Source organism: Macaca mulatta, chromosome 17, assembly GCF_049350105.2.
Source record: "Macaca mulatta isolate MMU2019108-1 chromosome 17, T2T-MMU8v2.0, whole genome shotgun sequence".
NCBI classification, from domain to species: domain Eukaryota; kingdom Metazoa; phylum Chordata; class Mammalia; order Primates; family Cercopithecidae; genus Macaca; species Macaca mulatta.
The window spans coordinates 73,807,279-73,820,617 of NC_133422.1; the positions used below are offsets into that span (position 1 = coordinate 73,807,279).

The window sequence follows — 13,339 nt, forward strand, 5'->3', positions numbered from 1 at the left end:
CTAGCCTCAAATATTCCTTATTCATTTAGGATGGTGGTTCTGTGTCTGTTACATTCACTGCAAATATTTCTCCCAATTTGACAATGGTCTTTTTATTTTGTATGACTCTTTTATATACAAGAGTTAATTTTTTTCACTTAAAATATCCATTTTCCTTTCCTTCCTTTTGTGCTTAAAAGTCCTTTATATAATTGAGATCAATTAAATACTGTATTTTCTTAGCTTGTTTTGGTTTCAGGTTTTACATTTAAATCACCAGTTTATTTTATACTTATTGTGGCTCACAGTGCCAGTTGAGTATTAACTAAAATGATTTCATCTGTAAAAGGAAAGGCTAATTGAAAGTAAAATCAGGAGGGACCTCAAACAGTAGAGGGAGTATCACACCAGTGAAGTTGCATCTCCTCACCTGCAAACCAAAAGATACGACTACCTGACAGTGGGGAAGAAATAAGACTTCATGTAATGCTTCATAGAATAGTGAGTGACATAAAAGGACACCGAGGTCTTTCCAAACAATTGTTTTTAAACACCATTTGGTATTTGATACTTTCTTATTACTCAAAGAAGTTATACTAGGTCTGTTGAAAGACTATATATTCAATTTGCTGGTTTTTCTTGTAATTCTTCCTCTACTGCTCCTGTTTTATTAGTCTGTTTTATAACAAGTAAAAGAAGTCCCCTGAAGACCAGCCTGGCCAACATGGCGCGACCCCATCTCTACTAAAAATACAAAAATTAGCTGGGCCTGGTGGTGCACATCTGTAATCCCAGCTACTCAGGAGGCTGAGGCAGGAGAATCTCTTGAACCCGGGAGGTGGAGGTTGCAGTGAGCCAAGATCCGGCCACTGCACTCCAGACTGAATGACAGAGCGAGACATTTTTGTGTCAAAAAACAAACAAACAAACAAAACCTGAATCCTTTTTATTTTTTGAAGTGTTCTTAATTATTGGTTTTATTCTTTTGAATTAATTTAATACTTGTATTAATTTATCTCCCTCCACTCCATATCCCACTGGGATCTTTGTTGTAATTTCATTAAATCTAAAAATTAAATTGTAAAGATATGTCATCCTTATAATATTGATTTACCCATAAGGAAAGAAAAATAATGGCTAAGTTTTGTGAGGGCTTGCCATATGCCATGTGCCAATACCAGGTATTTTCACTACCAAACTCATATTATCTCCATGACAGTTTTCAGAAGAAAGTACACATTTACAAATGAGGGCACTCAAGCACAATGCGGAAAGCAATCCTTAAAAAAATCACTGGCCTAACTAATTGTGTGTTTGTTTTTCTTTGGTACATATTATCACAGCCTACTCTCTCTCTACCTCTTTCCCACTTTCTTATCCTCACATTTTTTTCTATTTTCCATTCCTTTCCAAATTCTCCTTTTTTTATGAGACAGTCTCACTTTGTCACCCAGGTTGGAGTGCAGTGGTGCCATCTCAGTTCACTGCAACCTCTGGCTCCAGGGTTCAAGCAATTCTCCTGCCTCAGTCTCCTGAATAGCTGGGATTACAGGCACAGGCCACCACACCTAAAGTTTTTCTAAAGAAACTTTTGTATTTTTTAGAAGAGACGGGGGTTCACCATGTTGGCCAGGCTGGTCTTGAACTCCGGACCTCAAGTGATCCTGCCACCTTGGCCTCCCAAATTGCTGGGATTACAGGTGTGAGCTGCTGCACCTGGCCCCAAATTCTCCTTTCTGTGTCTACTTTGTCTTCCTCATTTTTCACCTACATAATTGATTATATTATACTACTAAGAAGTTTAAATGTAATTGATTTGAATTATTATGCTTTATTAAGGAAACAGCGTAAGGCCTCTCCTGACTTTTGTTGCAGGCCAGCCTTCTTTATCACACCCTCAACAACACCTCCACAAAGGGAATCTACAACTTCTGATGTAGACTCTGGAGCTAAATAGAAAATCAGAATCTGTAAGACACAGGGAAGAGAGAAGAGGGAGCAGAAGGAAAGTTTCAGGATGAATTTCTACCACCTACGTTTAACTTCATGGAACCTGAGACCTTATTTGTTCACTTTAACATTATTTAGCACCTACTGTATACTGGCATGAGACTCCTGAGGCTTTATTGTTTATCTGTTAAACCTACTACAGTGTTATACAGTTGGAGAGGAGGAAAACCTCCTGGTTCCTAAAACGCCCAGACTATGTCAGGGAGGAGTGGAGCACTGTCTCCACTTGGCCCCTATGGGAGTAAATCGTCTTCACTTCACCATTTATCCTTGAGCAGAAGAGGGCTGTAGTTGGTTCACATGAGAGGATGACAATTCAATCTCAATTAGCGTAGATTCTTGAAACATTTCCAGGTTGAAGTAGCTATTCTCAGCCCTCCATAGGCTGGACTGTCCTCCCCAGAGGACTTCTTAGAATTCATTTCTGGTCCACAAGACCAATACCAGATCTAAGCCTAACTGGGAGTACCTGAAGCCTCAGCATGCCCCAGTGTAACATGCAGGCGCTTGGCCATATGGTGTCCCCTGAGCTTGCTGTTCTCTGATTTATGCCAGAATGGGCATATGCTGGGATATTTCAGGACCCTGAGGGGAGAGTCAAAATGTCACAGAGCCAGTATGAGGTTAAGCTTCCATTTCTCTGGTTTATGGCATAAGTAGAAATAGAACCGGAGGGGACAAAAAATGCCATTATTGATTCTAAAGCCTAGAAGGTTGAGGTTAGGGCATATAAGATAAAACGTTTAGGTTCTCTTAGGTATGATCTATTTATACCTGTAAAATAGCCTTTAAAAATGTCCAACAATGAAAAACATTGTATATTTGTAAACTTTACCCACTTGGCTTCACTTAAGCCTGCTTTCTTCGTATTCTGAAAAGAGAAATATCTAGAATCTGGTTTTTAGGTGGTGCCTTTGTTTTTTTTTTTTTTTTTAAAGGGGGACTTAGTAGGGAAGGATGCTCATAGGAATGAGCCATCACTTCAGGATTTGTGCTTATTAAAAAGTAAATATAGACTTTTCTCTGTGTTGCTATTTGAACTCCCCATGACTAAGTGATGGTTTAGTTCAACCAATGTTAGACGCTGCCTGTATGTAGGGGCTAAGTATGCTTCCCAGTTGGAGAGGGTTGCCCTCCCAATAAGCATTCTGACAGGCATATTGGACTAAGGACAGAGGATATCATGTGGGGGCAGGAAGGCTGCCAGATGGCAGAGGCAGAAGGAGGGAATGCCTAGAAGGCCAAGTGAAAGGAACGATTTACAGGGAAATACCCCATTTGTGGAGAGATGTGAGCATGGAAGCATGGAGGTATACTATGGAAGGGAGCTGCCCAAATACTGGAAAACAGGAGGTCCATTTTCAATCTAACCTTCCACCTAAATGACCCAGAAAGAAATGATAAATACAATACTTCACATGAGGGAAATTGGTTTTATTCACAATTGAAGGGTAACTAATTTTAAAGAGTTTACTTGGTGGCCATGAGAAGTGTACTTTTTGGGTATAAAAATGATGCCAATTGTGAGCACTCACAGGTTGTGATGAAATGTTGTCAGCTTGTCTACACATTGTTCACTTCTGTCATTAAGGTCTCTCATGAATCTTCATATAGCCAGTTTCATAAAAGACAAAGGCATGTTCTCTTTTCTCTTAAAGAAAGAAAAATACTAGTGAATTCGTGGCCTTTTCTTTATAATGGAGCCTGCAATATAAATCTAATGTGTAACACATCAGAAATTTATAATGTCCTTTTGAATTATATGCATGCACACCACTCAATACTAGTAATTCATTTTGTTAATTTTGACCAAAGAGTTAATTACTATTTGAATGAAACTCTACTAATGAATGAATATAAAATTAAGGTCTTCTTCTCATGATGCAAGTGGTTACAAATAAGACATAAGAAAGATGCAAATCATGAGGCTTCATTTAGGTTTCATTAACCAAATGCTTCTAACAGGAAGATAAATACAGAGCTGTATTCAAGTCCTCTGAAGCTTAACCAAAACAATATTAATTGTATAGGTGAGGAGGGGAGAGGGGATAAAAAGAAAATGGAAACAAGCAAAGAGTTCTCAGTTTTCAGGCATAGGAAGAGGTTTGTTTCTATGTAGTTGAGGAAAGACACAAATGCATAAATGCATGTATGTAGTGCAATCAGCAGTTACCTTCACAAATAAATCTGCTTGGATTCAAGAGTAGAGCTGACAGACCTCGGTCGATGTTAAGACCGTGCCACCTTCTGGTTGCCATGTGTATGACAGGTGCTCATACTGTTTACAGACTAGCATTTCTGTTTTATGCAAAACTTATATTGAAGGGAAACAGCAGATCCGTTCCTGGTGCTGTTCACTATCTCCCCTGGGGACTGTATTGGAATGAGAACACGATCCATAAATGTACTCCAGTGACTGCTGTGCTTGAAAATCTGAGTTTGCTTTTTAAGCTTGATCAACTGTAATGGTATATGATAGTCCAGACACAAGCTCAGACAGCACTGCAGTTGTGAAAACAGGAGATTTGGTTGCCTGTCTTTTCCCTGGTTGCCACTTTCTGAATTTCTTAGAGCCAGAGAAATGGAGCTCCAGCAACCGAAACAAGGCCTCTGTCAGTCAAAGAAATCAGATGGGGGAATATACTGTTGTGTCTGCAAAGCTGCAAAATAACAAATACACGTGTAAGCTAATTTCTGTGCAACTGTTAACATGCAATTGTGGCCAAAAGATGATTTGAGGAATTATGTTCTGCTTAAATTCCTCCACAGTCTCAGTTGGAGCAATTATTGGATCATAGCTTTTGGAGTCCTGGCTGGATGCTAACATACCTTTGTCAAGAAGCTGACCATCCTAGCTGAAGGACTTCTAGAGGACCATGGCCACTCATTTCATAAATGTATCTGCTGTAATTTGCATTTGAAACACTGGAGTTTGAAACAGTAGTCACAAAGGAAAGGTATTGTTTTTTTCAAGTGCATTGCTTAGGGGTTTGTGTCTTAAAATTAGCCCTGGAAACCTTAAAATCCTGTAACATTTTAAATGTGTCTAGATAGGCAAATAGATTTACAGAGAAAGAGCAATCTGAATTGAGTAATTGTTCTTTACACTTTATCAATGTAGCCTGCTAAGGTTCTTGGGTAGGGTAGGTGGCCCTCTCCCACACTACCTTATCCGTCTTCCCCTATTCCATCTGATGCCCACACGCCCACCCTCTGCACCCACACATACACTCTTAGCCCTGAAAACAAACAGAAAACCAAGAATACTCTTACCCACAGAAAGAAGTGGTACTTTACTGTAATGATCGAGATGATTTCTTCGACTTTCTATTTCACCTTGCCTATGATGATCGAAACTCAAATATTTTGCAAATTCAGGCATTTCTGAATCTACAAATAAAGTGATCAAGAATGAAATAATCAGAAAAAAAAATCAAAATGCAGGTTTGCTTTAAAACACGAAATTCAGCTGCTGTTACTGTCCTACATTATCATCCTAAATTGATATTGGGATTGGCATTATGTAAAATTTGATTATGAAGAATAAAATCTTCAAAGACAAGGTTTTAAGAGTATCCCAATTTTTGATTACTTATCCTTCTTCATTGAAGGGTACACATGGCTGCTTTGCAGTGTTTACAAAACTAAAAGAACAACAAGATCAAAGTGTGAGGTTGGTAGGGATGTGAATATAAGATGCAAAGAAAACCACTTGAAAATGGATTAAAAATCAGTGAAATGTGTCCGGGTATGGTGGTTCACACCTGTAATCCCAGCACTTTGGGAGGCCAAAGCAGGCGGATCACGTGAAGACAGGAGTTTGAGACCAGCCTGGCCAACATGGTGAAACCCCGTCTCTGCTAAAAATACACAAATTATCTGGGCATGGTGGCAGGCACCTGTAATCCTAGCTACTTGGGAGGCTAAGGCAGGAGAATTGCTTGAACCTGGGAGGCAGAGATTGCAGTGAGCTGAGATCATGCCACTGCACTCCAGCCTGGGTGACACAGTGAGGCTCTGTCTCAAAATAAAATGAAATAAATGAAATTTAGGAGCCAGCCTGAGGGGCCCTCACTGGACAAGTCTGGGACCGTTTGGAATCAAAATAAATAATGACAGTAAAAGTTTGTAACCCACTGAATAGGGTAAAACTCCATGAGTTCATGTTAATATAAACACATAAATGAATGAGAAGGAAGAGAGTTTTCTAACAATAGGAAGGCAGTATTTGTAATAAATGTGAAAGAAATTATGAAATTAGAAAAATCACCATTTGGCAGCCTTAATAATAATAATTGATTCAGGAAAGTATCATTAATGGACTACAACCTGTGGATAAAAGTTTGAGAAGAATTATTGATATCATATCATAGTATCTCTCCACTTTTAAAGACTTGAAAGTAGAGGATGGTGGTAAATCTCCCTTTAACCAAGTGCTCAAAGTTAACGTCAACAACAAATGCACAAATCTAGTTTATGCCTCCTGAGATAAAGCACTGAGAATTAAGTATTGCTTCTGTGTTATTCCTACCAAAAGCCCAAATCCTAAATCTAACTTCATGAAGAAACATTTGACCAACCCTATAATTGACTTATACTAATAAAATGTCACTGTTGTGAGCCACAAAGAAATAGTAAATACTGTTCTAGATTATAAAAGACTAAAGACCCAGTGGTTAAGTGTAGCACATGACCTTGTGTTTTCTTTCTTAGAAAAGACATCAAGTCAATTAGCAAAATCTGAATAAAGGTTGGTTGTTTAGGTAATTGTATTGTCTCAATGTTAGTCTCTTGACTTTATTTATTGTATTGTGGTTACATAAGAGAATTTTTTGTTTTTAAGAATTACAAACTGAAGTATTTAAAGGGAATGCATTTTCATCCCTACAATTCTTACATTATTTAGTGAAAAAAAGATAAATTTTAATATTAGGATATAAGTATTATTTGTATTATTCTTGCAACTTTTCTACAAGTCTAACATTTGCAGAAAGTAAAAGACAATAATCAGTAAAAACAGGATGACACTGCCACATCTTTTGGCTCATAATGAGTAACTGTTACTTTGCCAAATAACAGGTAACTGATTTTTTATTTAAAAAGCAAGTTGTTTTAGTCTTATGCAGACTCGACTTGAAACATTGAAGACAGAATTTGGAAATCATGTCTTTTCAGAGTACCCTCTTTGCATATCCAGCTGTACATCAGTTCCTGTCCTATTTGAGTCTCACATTTTCTCTTTTCTTTCCCACACTTTCTTCTTTTATTCAAAAATCTTTTTACTGTGCCCCATTTGCAACCAGACCCTGTGAATTTCTGGGAATTCAAAGATAAGTCAGACTCAGCTCCCAGGTGAAAACACACATAGCTAATTCTAGGAGAGTATGTATGTTTCATAAGTGTAACAAAGGTAGAAAAACCAAGAGGGAACATTGTAAGGGTTGACATTAAGGAGGAGTCTTGGCAAGGGAACAGAAGTATATTATGCAGGCAGAAGTTGGTGGGGAGCAGTGGGGAGATTGAAAACACTGAGGGGTAGCAGGTGGGCAGTTTATGGAGGGCTCTCCCAGTGACCCACTATTGCTGGAGCACTGGGTCGGTGGCCAGGGATGCAGCTGCACAGGAGGTAGGCTCTATGTCAGAAACTGTTTGCCCAACTACAGAATTTGAATTCTATTGCTTGGTGATGGGAAACCATGAGGGTTTTAAGCAAGACTGTGATGTACTTAGATTTATTAGAAGGTTCTATGCTGCTCAGTCTCCCTGTCTAGTTGTTTTGTTTATCTACTGTTTCCTCACTAAATGACCATTTTAGGTCAGATGCTGCACAAGTTTGAGGTACATATGACCAAAAATATATGGTTTCCGTCTTTATAGAATATTCTCATTCTGGAGTCTCTGTGGCTTTTTTGGTTTGTTTGTTTCCCAGTTGTTTCTGCCACACAAAATTGGGCCACATTTAAAGACCACTGTAAGCTGTAGTTGGTCTGCCCTTTTATTTATTTGTGCTTCTTAACCTCTCCCTAGAAATCTTAAACCTGCTGTCTTTATTAAGCTAGAGGAAGAACGTACTTGATATGAACTACCGTGCAACATAAGGCAAACTTTGCCTTTCCCTAGCCAACCCTAAAGTAGCCAATTTAAACTATCCTCAAAGCTTTATGCTCAATTCTAGCAAGTAATATTGAAATTATAGAATTCCCTAAAATTCATCTTTTTAATTCATTTACTTAACAATATTCCTATCACCTTAACATTTATAAGATAATTGTATCTTTTGTATAATTCTGAAATGTGGCTAACCATTATTTTCAATTATTTTTTCACAATAAAGTATAACCATTTATATTTCCTGCTTAGTATACTAATTAGGTTAGTAGCCTCTGGTTCTACGTTCTGTAGTATTTTATTTTATAATGTTTGACAGCTATCTTGTATGGAATATAATTTTCACAGTATAAATTCACATATTAGCATTATTTTTAAGGTATATTTTTTATTATAAGTCAGCAAGGAGGAAATACTCGTACTCAGGTGCAGTCATGGACCACATAATGATGTTTTGGTCAACGAAGGACTATCTATCTGATAGTGGTACCATAAGATTATAACAGAGCAGGAAAATTCCTATCACTTAGTGACAGAAATATGAGTTGTCATAATGTTGTAGTGCAATGCATTACCTTTTCTGTGTTTAGATATGTTTAGATTCATACATATAGTATTCAGTACAGTAACATGCTGTACAGGTTTGTAGCCCAGGAGCAATAGGCTATAGCTTGGGGTGTAGGAGGCTATACCATCTAGGTTTGTTTAAGTCCACTCTATGATATTAGAACAATGAAATCACCTAACAATGCATTTCTCATGACATATTGCATCATTAAGCGACACGTAACTATAGTTTTGATTTTCTCAAAAAACATTATTTCACTCAACCAAAGCACCTACTATGCTTAAAACATTTGGTTAGGAGCTCTCAGAGGACACTGAAGAAAGAGAATTAGACAGAGGGAGGTAAGAACAAAGGTGGCTTCCCTAGGAAAATATATTTGGTAATTAGAGAACTAATACAGGTTTCTCTAATAGATATTTCCACAAGTTTTGGACTGGAATTTGAATCTTCATGCTGGTGTAAGTTCGGCCAAGTTACTTAACTACTGTGAAGCTCCATTCTTTGTGTATGAAATGGAGATCATAATGATACCTCACTGCCTCTTGATCTTCTTCTGTTCACTCCTAGGCTCAGAAAACAACAAAGATTTTAAAAGCTGAAGAAAAGGGTATACACTGTCCTTGTTGCAGCCTTGGCTCCTTGTGAGTGTGGCAGTCCATGGATTTTTCCTTCCCCTTTAATCCAAAACCCAGAAGCTTCTGGTCTTCTTGAAATCTCATTTAGAATTGTAGATATTCTAGCAATCACTTTAAAATAGCTTCTGCTAACATATCAGATTTCTGCCCCAATTGTCAGTGCATAAAATAATGACATTTATGTTACGACTAGTATTCCGTTAAATTTTTAAATAAGCACTTGGTTTTAAAATCCAAGTTTCGGCTACATCACTTTCATCAGAGATGCTTTACTAGCAAATAAAAAAACTTTAAATTGTGCCTATTTGGATTTTTTTCTCCTCTCCTGTTACCTCATCTCATGTAAATACTATTGAGAGAGGGTTGACTAAAGATTTGTCAGCAGGAGGAAAAAGTTGGAGGAGGAACAGCACTGCCTCATGTGCTGGCTCCATGTTGGCAGATGGTGGGAACAGGACACCATCTTTCTTGCCATGGTTGCAAGTCATTCCCGAGGCAATGAAGAGAGAGGGTCCTGTTGAGACCTCTTCATGGAAAACACAAAGTATCCCGGCATCTTGTGCATGTCATATTGGTGTTTCTGGTACCCTGACATAGTGTGCATGGCATGCTACTGTATTACAGGTGAAATGGTGTGAGCCACTTTTGGACTGGTGCTACTCTTCCCATTCCAGTTAACTTGGCCATGGTCATTGACTACTTGTGGATATGGGCCTCTAAGTTAGAGAAGAAAAGTCCAATCTCTAATTCAGGGTTTACTCAGTCACAGAAAAGAAATTGGTTACAGTGGTCCAACCTCGAGTCAGACAACCAGCACGTGGTGTAGCCTCAGGATGCTGGCCCCTCTACTCCTCTCCTTTCTCGCTGCGTGACCGTGGGACAGTTACCTAGCCTCCCTGAGTTTTGGCTTCCACACTTGTCAGTTGGGAATGACAAAACTTACTTTGTAATAGTGGTGAGTTTTAGGAATAATCTTTTACTGAGGACCTGACAAATGTTGGCTCTTTAATAAATGCCACTTATAATCTTAAGTAGTTTTAAGGTTATATCAAATAGAACTATTTCTAGTCGTGTATTTTAGCAATTTGGTTTTAAGCCATAAATATAAGCGGCACTATTGAGTCCATTAACATTTTAGAAAAATTTATTTTCAAGATAATTTCTTCACTGGCCTATAACAATAAAGTGGAAACTGATGCTTTTTTTTGGGGCGGGGGGGGCTGTAAAGTCATTCCTGAGGCAATGAAGAGAGAGGGTCCTGTTGAGCCCTCTTCATGGAAAACATAATACCTGCCAGAGCAGGTATCATGAAACATCAAAATGGTCAGAAAAAATTGGCAAGTGAATTTTTAAAGTCTGTTTTTTTGTCTCAAAGATTTTTCTTTTCCCCAAAAGAAATATATATTTTGCATGTCTAGAGATATAATTTCTTTCTGTACAGACATTTTAGGGGGATATATCGTGTTAGGGGTATTCTGGTAATAGCAAATGACTGAGCCTCAGCTCCTACACTGGACAAGTTTTTAGATGAAATTCTTCTATATTATATCATATCATGTCATATTTATATTATATTTTAGTATGATGAGTTCCAGCGGAGTGTAGCCACACCTAAGGCAGAAGGATGAATTTAATGATCCCTTGATTTCTATTCCAATTGAATGGTTCTGTAATGGAGAATAAGGTATCAAGATACCATCATTTTTGGAGGCCATTCCCTGCTATAACAGGACAGAGTATCATGTGCTGATGGGAAAGGATAACTAGAATAAAACAATTGTCAAGCACTTTCATTTTTGCAAATGGTTAGCGGTGCAAAGACTTCCATTTTTCAATGGATTGTTACTCCTTAATGATAATGAAAAATTTATCATTCTTTGTAGGCTACTTTTTTCCACTATTCAAATTATAATCATTAATTCTCATTCATTTAAATAAAAGAAACACAGGCAGGTAACCTAGAAAAGCGACTCTTGAATTTGCTTTTCTTCCCTGGTGGAGATAGGGGTTTGGGCTGTCAGGTAGACTGAATCTAAGGGACTTAAACAAACGAGGATTTGGGAAGCCACCTCCAAAGGCAGGCTCTGAAACAGAGACTCAGGCCTCTTACATTCTGCCAAAACTAGAGTCGTTCTCAAGCTGTTTAACTTGTGATTATTTTCTCTTGTTGCCTTTTCTTTGAAAATTAATTGTGGATGTGAAATGGCCATGTTTAAATAATTCATAAAAAATAAATCCAGAGGAAAGTGGCAAAGGTATAGAGAAACGCGGTGAAGTACAAAGCAGGGGTCGAGTCAGTTGTAGTTCTCTGAGAGGTTTTCTTACTCTGGAGTGCTTAATTAGGCCTGTCTGCCTGTTTGGCCCTAGGTTGGTTTTGTTCTTTCAAGAGAGCTGTTGACCTACTACTACATTAAAACACACTGAGCAGTAGCTTCTCATGGTTCGTGAAAACATTTGTAAATACTGTTATTTTGGCACTGGAAAAAAAAAATCAGCACCTTCTGACTGAGGGAAATTCATACATTTATAATTTTATTTTTTAATGTTACGGAATAGCCTTTTAGCTCTACCAATTATGCAAACCAGTTAGACAACATTGTTTAATGTAAGCAACTAAATGCCTGGAAGATCCTTAACTATAAAAACAAGAGCTACTGCAAGTTTCGGAGATTCTTCCAATCAGACAATTAATTTAACTAACTCAGCGAAGGCTTTATAAGGTTTATAGCTCCTGGAACTATTGCTATGCTTACAGAAGCATTTTAAATGTTACATCCTTAAAACTTCTAGATCAATTAGTTTGTGATAGAAGGCAATCTTTAGGTCTAAAATTACTTTTTTTGTGCTGATATAGGATTTCAGTAATAAGCTTTTTTTTTTTTTTTTTTTTTTTAATAAAAAGGAACTAATTAGTAACTCATACCCTAGAGAAAGTACGTGAGACTGGTTAGACTTTCACCATCATGCTGCCTGAGAACTTTTACTATGCTCTTCATAGCCCCTCCTCAAATATAAGTGAGTAGCTAGAATAGTAAGAGCGAAGTGTTTCAATGGTGCTTTGAGGAGATGAGTTAGGTTTCCATCTACTATTAAGTTTGCTGAACACCCCAAGATTTTAAAACCAAAGCTGTTCAAATATGCACTGCTTCAATTATTCAATATGCCTGCTTTAATTTCCCATAAAAAAATACCACGGTGTTTCCTCTTTCACATAGTACCAAATATGTTTTCATCTAATATTCTCTTATTGAAAAGAGGTCTTCAAAAAGTTCAAAAAAATCCATCTGGCTACTTAAATGCTATCATGTCTTTTTTTGTTTCCCCGAGTCTCTGATGAGGAGATATTTGTCATTTAATTGCTACCGAGGATCACAGATGATGGTTTATAGGTTTAGGCAAATTGTGGGCAGCACTTTGTTAACAAACGGAAGAACACACTGGTACTTCATAATTATCCTATAGAGCTCAATTGGCCCTTAACGGCACCTGCTCGAACAGCATCAGGGAGCCTTGTTTCAACACAAAACCTCCTTCTTGTTAATTAACCTGTGTGCACTTGTTACAAATAAAAGCTATTTGTTTCCCGTTAATATATTTGCTGCTACTTTAAATATTCATTTATTATTATACTTGTTAAGTGAAGGGTGGCAGAAAATAGTTTGCATTACTTCCATCAGAGTGCACTGAGCTTTAAGAGATCAACAAATAGACTTATATTAGTGAATTGTGTTGCTATGTGCTTAGTAGACCCCCAAATTTGCTTAAGAAAAATGAGTATCTCTCAACCATGAAAGCAATACAAGGGGCAATTGAAAACTAAGGCATCCATGACAGTAATCAGTGAATTTTCATTAAAGGAGAATTTTCCATGCAATTAATGTGAAGCTTGATTTCATTTCTCAATCTGCCTCATGGCTGTTTTATATGCAAGGGCATAAAGGACTGGACACGTGCAAGTAGCTGTGTCTTGATTTTCCCTTTGGTTAGTTTCAACTGAATGAAAATAAATCATTTGCTTGCTCTTTGTGACACTTTTAGC

At 37.6% G+C, this 13,339-nt stretch overlaps 1 long non-coding RNA gene across 1 annotated transcript in view; it reads right to left on the bottom strand.

Moving 5' to 3' along the window:
• The window catches only part of LOC144336137 (uncharacterized), a 146,693-nt gene that overhangs the window by 18,921 nt on the left and 114,433 nt on the right, over positions 1-13,339 (bottom strand). Inside the window, exons 3-4 of the long non-coding RNA XR_013407640.1 lie at positions 5,263-5,379; positions 3,525-3,640 (exon numbers count right to left, since the gene is read on the bottom strand). This is a non-coding gene — a long non-coding RNA (uncharacterized LOC144336137). The remainder of the gene's footprint in view (positions 1-3,524; positions 3,641-5,262; positions 5,380-13,339) is intronic.